The sequence below is a fragment of the Colobus angolensis genome, unplaced genomic scaffold, assembly GCF_000951035.1.
Source record: "Colobus angolensis palliatus isolate OR3802 unplaced genomic scaffold, Cang.pa_1.0 Scaffold317, whole genome shotgun sequence".
NCBI lineage: Eukaryota > Metazoa > Chordata > Mammalia > Primates > Cercopithecidae > Colobus > Colobus angolensis.
Window position 1 is genome coordinate 852,319 of NW_012116455.1, and position 6,245 is coordinate 858,563.

Genomic DNA, 6,245 nt, shown 5'->3' on the forward strand with positions numbered 1-6,245 from the left:
ACAAGTATACATATGTAACAAACCTGCACGTTATGCACATGTATCCTAGAACTTAAAGTATAATAATAATTAAAAATAAATTTAAAAAAAGAAAACTGATACTGATACTTGTTAGATTACATTCTAAGACTTAGAGTAATATTTTAATTTCAAAAATTCTTTTTTCTTGGGTGGCTTTTAGGAGACAAAAATAACCAAATGTCTAAACAGAATATAAATGCACAGCTCTGTACCTAAACAGTTCCATGTTTAACTAGACAATGCATTTTTGTATATTTTTTAGTTTTTTGAATTTTTTGTTTGTTTTTGCTTTGTTGACACTATAGTCAAGATTGAAAAGGAAAAGCTGAAAGTTTTGCTTTTATGAATTTGGTAGGCAATGGAAATGACGAGTGTTGCTTAGAAACCTTAGTGACAATTTGTGGCAGGGTGGTGTGGAAAGGTCTGATCCAGTAAGCACTACATGCAGTCCAGCACTGCCCTCTCTCCTGAGCATGGCAGATTTAAGAGAGTTCAGACAGAGCACACTTGTCGTGCAGTTGGGTTTTAATGAGGGACACTGTTAGCAGTGTCTTCTCAGAGAGTCCTTCAGGCAGCCTCTGAGGGGTAGGCATCAGTCACAGAAGGTGACTAGCAAAAGCATCATGGCAGAGACCACAGGGTTAATGTAGTGAACATAGTGGATGGCAAGCTGGAATGAGTCATCCCAAGGGACCATCCGAAAGGAAGAAGTGGTGGCAGTGCCAAGAAACAAAAATCATGCTGGTGGAAATGCCATTTCATATAAATTAAACTACGGTAATTAAATTTAAGTTAAATACAGTTTATTTGAGCATTAGAAGAAAAGTAATTTCATACACATAGATTTTGATAACAGGAAATGTAAAATCCATGTATAAGTGTGACTATGTAATATTTTCCATGAAAATAATATTTTTCTGTATACTATTTCATTACCTCCTTTTATTTTGCTTAGTAATATAATGTGAGTATTATGCCACATCATTAAATCTTTGAAAATTTAAATGCAAAAAAAAAGTTGATTTTGTCATACTTCCTTTATCTGAGACTCCATTTTCTTTCATTTCAAAATAAGACCAGACATTGGGTATAAATTTCAGTTTCCTCTTCTTACAAGACGTACGGTAGTGATATTCCTATTTTGAAATTTGCTGAGCTCATCCAAAATAGCCAGCAGTTGCCTTCCTGCCTCTCAGGGCATCTTTCTCCTAGCGGTGGATATGTTTCTAAGGAAAGGGCAAGATAAGTGTCAGCTCTCAGTAATTTAGTATCACAACCTGGTATATATTTTTTTCCATCAAAAGAGATTCATTTATTGAATTGTTTCTTAAACTGTAAATGTATACATGGATGTGCCGGGGAATAATAGAAGTCATAGGTTAAAGCTGGTGCAATTGTTTGGGTCATCCATTTTAATTTTGGTTGGTAATAAGAGGGTAGAGGAAAATAAAAAGGATATTTACAAAAAAAAAAAATGTTTATGGCTCCCTCTGGAGTCAATTACATAATCAATTTTTATAAATGTCTCATGGTATATAAAAAACTTGTATATTCTTTTTTAAGGTATGTTTAGTTCTATATATTATCTCTTAAACCAAATTTTATTGTATTGCTCAATTTCTCCAAGTTCTTCTTCATCCTTTAGCTGTAGCTAATTCTAAAAGACTTCTTTTTTTTTTTTTTTAATACACTTTAAGTTCTAGGATACATGTGCAGAATGTGCAGGTTTGTTACATAGGTATACACGTGCCATAGTGATTTGCTGCACCCATCAACCCGTCATCTACATTAGGTATTTCTCCTAATGCTATCCATCCCCTGGCCCCACAACCCCCCGACAGGCCCTGGTGTATGATGTTCCCCTCCATGTGTCCATGTGTTCTTACTGTTCAACTCCCACTTATGGGAGTGAGAACATGCGGTGTTTGATTTTCTGTTCCTGTGTTAGTTTGCTGAGAATGATGGTTTCCAGCTACATCCATGTCCCCGCAAAGGACATGAACTCATCCGTTTTATTTTGGATGCACAGTATTCCATGGTGTATGTGTGCCACATTTTTTAGATCCAGTCTATCATTGATGGGCATTTGGGTTGGTTCCACATCTTTGCTATTGTGAACAGTGCTGCAATAAGCATACATTTGCATGAGTCTTTATAGAATGATTTATAATAATTGGGGTATATACCCTGTAATGGGGTTGCTGGATCAAATGGTATTTCTGGTTCTAGATCCTTGAGGAATCACCACACTGTCTTCGACAATGGTTGAACTAATTTACACTCCCACCAACAGTGTAAAAGCATTCCTATTGCTCCACATCCTCTCCTTACGCTCCCACCAGCAGTGTAAAAGTGTTCCTATTTCTCCACATCCTCTCCAGCATCTGTTGTTTCGTGACTTTTTAATTATTGCCATTTTAACTGGCATGAGTGGTATCTCATTGTGGTTTTGATTTGCATTTCTCTAATGACCAGTGATGATGAGCTTTTTTTCATGTTTTTTGGCCGCATAAATGTCCTCTTTTGAGAAGTGTGTCTGTTCATATCCTTCACCCACTTTTTGATGGGGTTGTTTTTTTCTTGTAAATTTATTTAAGTTCTTTGTAGATTCTGGATATTAGCCCTTTGTCAGATGGACAGATTGCAAAAATGTTCTCCCATTCTGTAGGTTGCCTGTTCATTCTGATGATAGTTTATTTTGCTGTTCAGAAGCTCTTTAAATAGATCTCATTTGTGAATTCTGGCTTTTGTTGCCATTGCTTTTGGTGTTTTAGTCATGAAGTGTTTGCCCATGCCTATGTCCTGAACGGTATTGCCTAGGTTTTCTTCAAGGGTTTTTATGGTTTTAGGTCTTACATTTAAGTCTTTAATCCACTTTGAGTTAATTTTCATATAAGATGTAAGGAAGGGGTCCAGTTTCAGTTTTCAGGATATGGCTAGCCTATTTTCCCAACACCATTTATTAAATAGGAAAGCCTTTCCCCATTGCTTGTTTTTGTTAGGTCAAAGATCAGATGGTTGTAGATGTGTGTTGTTATTTCTGAGGCCTCTCTTCTGTTCTATTGGTATATATCTGTTTTGGTACTATATATTGGTATATATCTGTTTTGATACCAGTACTGTACTGTTTTGGTTACTGTAGTCTTGTAGTATAGTTTGAAGTCAGGTAGCATGATGCCTCCAGCTTTGTTCTTTTTGCTTAGGGTTGTCTTGGCTATACAGGATACAGGATAGCATTGAATCTATAAATTACTTTGAGCAGTATGGCCATTTTCACGATATTGATTCTTCCTATCCATGAGGATGGAATGTTTTTCCATTTGTTTGTGTTCTCTCTTATTGCCTTGAGCAGTGGTTTGTAGTTCTTCTTGAAGAGGTCCTTCGCATATCTTGTAAGTTGTACTGCTGCATATTTAATTCTTTTTGTAGCAAATGTGAATGGAAGTTCCCTCATGATTTGGCTCTCTGTTTGTCTATTATTGGTGTATAGGAATGCTTGTGATTTTTGCACATTGATTTTGTATCCTGAGACTTTGCCGAAGTGGTTTGTCAGCTTAAGGAGTTCTGGGGCTGTGACGATGGGGTTTTCTTTTTTTTTTTTTCCTTTGAGACAGAGTCTCGCTCTGTCACCAGGCTGGAGTGCAGTGGCACAATCTCTGCTCACTGCAACCTCCGCCTCCTGGGTTCAAGCGATTCTCCTGCCTCAGCCTCCCGAGTAGCTGGGACTACAGGCGCACACTACCACACCCAGCTAATTTTTGTATTTTTAGTAGAGATAGGGTTTCACCATGTTGGCCAGGATGTTCTTAATCTCTTGACCTTGTGATCCACCCACCTCAGCCTCCCAAAGTGCTGGGGATTACAGGCGTGAGCCACTGCACTCAGCCAACAATGGGGTTTTCCAAATATACAATCATGTCAACTGCAAACAAAGACAATTTGACTTCCTCCCTTCCGATTTGAATACCCTTTATTTTCTTCTCTTGCCTAATTGCCCTGGCCAGAACTTCCAATACTATGTTGAATAGGAGTGGTGAGAGAGGACATCCTTGTCTTGTGCTGGTTTTCAAAGGGAATGCTTCCAGCTTTTGCCCATTCAGTATATTTATTGGCTGTGGGTTTCTCATAAATAGATCTTATTATTTTGAGATATGTTCCATCAATACCTAGTTTATTGAGTGTTTTTAGCATGAAGGGGTGTTGAATTTCATCAAAGGCCTTTTCTTCTATTGAGATAATCATGTGGTTTTTGTCATTGGTTCTGTTTATGTGATGGATTATGATGATTGATTTGTGTATGTTGAACCAGCCTTGCATCCTAGGGATGAAGCTGACTTGATCATAGTGGATAAGCTTTCTAATGTGCCGCTGGATTCGATTTGCCAGTATTTTATTGAGGATATTCGCATTGATGTTCATCAGGGATATTGGCCTGAAATTTTCTTTTTTTGTTGTGTCTCTGCCAGGTTTTGACATCAGCATGATGCTGGCCTCATAAAATGAGAGGGAGAAGTCCCTCTTTTTCTATTGTTTGGAATAGTTACAGAAGGAATGGTATCAGCTCCTCTTTGTACCTCTGGTAGAATTCGGCTGTGAATCCATCTGGGCCTGGGCCTTTTTTGGTTGGTAGGCTATTAATTACTGCCTCAATTTCAGAAATTGTTATTGGTCTGTTCAGGGATTTGACTTCTTCCTGGTTTAGTCTTGGGAGGGTATATACATCCAGGAATTTATCCATTTCTTCTAGATTTTCTAGTTTATTTGCATAGAGGTGTTTATAGTATTCTCTGATGGTAGTTTGTATTTCTGTGGGATCAGTGGTGATCTCCCCTTTATAATTTTTTTATTGTGTCTATTTGATTCTTCTCTCTTTCCTTTATTGTTCTGGCTAGTGGTCTATTTTGTTAATCTTTCCCAAAAAACCAGCTCCTGGATTCACTGATTTTTTTGAAGGGTTTTTCATGTCTCTGTCTCCTTCAGTTCTGCTTTGATCTTAGTTATTTCTTGTCTTCTGCTAGCTTTTGAATGTGTTTGCTCTTGCTTCTCTAGTTCTTTTAATCGTGACGTTAGGGTGTCAATTTTAGAACTTTCCTGCTTTCTCCTGTGGGCATTTAGTGCTGTAAATTTTCCTCTAAACACTGCTTTAGCTGTGTCCCAGAGATTCTGTTATGTTGTGTCTTTGTTCTCATTGGTTTCAAAGAACTTATTTATTTCTGCCTTAATTTCGTTATTTACCCAGGAGTCACTCAGGAACAGGTTGTTCAGTTTCCATGTAGTTGTGCAGTTTTGAGTGAGTTTCTTAATCCTGAGTTCTAATTTGATTGCACTGTGGTCTCAGAGACTGTTATGATTTCCATTCTTTTACATTTGCTGAGGAGTATTTTACTTCCAATTATGTGGTCAATTTTAGAATAAGTGTGATGTGGTGCTGAGAAGAATGTATATTCTGTTGATTTGGGGTGGACAGTTCTGTAGATATCTATTAGGTCCACTTGGTTCAGAGCTGAGTTCAAGTCCCAGATATCCTTGTTAATTTTCTGTCTTGCTGATCTGTCTAATATTGACAGTAGGGTGTTAAAGTCTCCCATTATTATTGTGTAGGAGTCTACATCTCTGTAGATCTCTAAGAACTTGCTTTATGAATCTGGGTGCTCCTGTATTGTATATATTTAGGATAGTTAGCTCTTCTTGTTGCATTGATCTCTTTACCATTATGTAATGCCCTTCTTTGTCTTTTTTGATCTTTGTTGGTTTAAAGTCTGTTTTATCAGAGACTAGGATTGCAATCCCTGCTTCTTTTGCTTTCTATTTGATTGGCAAATATTCCCTCATCCCTTTATTTTGAGCCTATGCGTCTTTGTACTTGAGATAGGTCTCCTGAATACGGCACACTGATGGGTCTTGATTCTTTATCCAATTTGCCAGTCTGTGTCTTTCAATTGGGGCATTTAGCCCATTTACATTTAAGGTTAATATTGTTATGTGTGAATCTGATCCTGTTGTCATGATGTTAACTGGTTATTTTGCACATTAGTTGATGCAGTTTCTTCATAGTGTCATTGGTCTTTATATTTTGGCATGTTTTTGCAGTGGCTGGTACTGATTTTTCCTTTCCATATTTAGTGCTTCCTTCAGGAGCTGTTGTAAGGCAGGCCTGGTGGTGACAAAATCCCTCAGCATTTGCTTGTCTGGAAAGGATTTTATTTCTCCTTCACTTATGAAGT